Consider the following 1204-nt stretch of genomic DNA (forward strand, 5'->3'; position numbering starts at 1 on the left):
CATGAGCTAGTCACTACGGGAACAGTTGAGGTGCCGACGGCTGCCATGCCGTCGGCACAGCTAGAATTGCCGTCGGCACCTCGTCGTCGGTACAATATGTTCTCGGCATAGACCCATTTGCCGTCGGTACAGGTTGGCCGTCGACACAACATCATATGCCGACGGCGTCATCGACATAGAATTAACGACCGTTTCGCAATTCTAGCTCGAATTTTTTTTAAAAAAAATTCAAACTTATTTTTTCAGATTTTCTTATAATGTTGTTAATCTCTCATATGGACCATTTTAACTCTAACTACACTTAATATTAGGTCACATTGCACTCATTATCAAACTTCCCGATCGGTTATCCATCCTCACACTGCTCCAGCCCTAGCACTCTTAACTTCTCTGTCCTTCCGGACGAGCTTACACAAAAGAAATGTCACTTTGTTGATAATGCTACCATATCAATCCTACGAACACATATTCCTTGATGTCGCAACTCTTTATCTTTTTGAATTCCAAACAATTACTTATGTAAAATGAATAATTAATAGTAATCTTGAATTCAAATGAATAAAATGATTTTTTTGTACTTTCTATTTAATATGGAATAATTAATATCTTTAAATCTGCAAATCAGAATTTGACAAATAATATGTCTAAATCGATCGGAAAAATGAGAGGAATCCAAATATGACATCTATATCATAATTTGAACATAAAATTTTTTTTTTCCAAAAAATCATGAGCATTAGATCATGTAAATGTAGTTTAAATCTGACCGACTTCCTACCGATTTGGCAGAAATTTGTCTTTTTTAGAGGGGTGGACAAAAATGTTTAAGATAACCCCGGTGGGGAAATTATGCATTTAATGTGGTCTAGTATTTTTAAAAAATGGTGTGGTATCATTGTGAAATTTTCATTTGGTGGCTGCTTCACAAAACACCCCATTTTTGGGACTCGGAAAATGGAAAAATAGCTTTTTAGTGCGACAAAATGAAAGCTTTCTCTAGCCACATTATTCGCCATCTCAAGATTCACATGTGTGCACAATATAGGCACACTATCACAAACTATGCAACGATTCTAGCCATAACATTGGTCGTTCAGCGTGAAAGCCATGAGACATCGCACGTGACAGCTCATTTTTGATAAGATTATTTGAGATATTTGCAATATTCCAAAATTCTGTTCAGATATCAGCTTGAGACCCTACT

This window comes from Lolium rigidum, chromosome 7 (genome assembly GCF_022539505.1).
Source record: "Lolium rigidum isolate FL_2022 chromosome 7, APGP_CSIRO_Lrig_0.1, whole genome shotgun sequence".
NCBI classification, from domain to species: Eukaryota; Viridiplantae; Streptophyta; class Magnoliopsida; order Poales; family Poaceae; genus Lolium; species Lolium rigidum.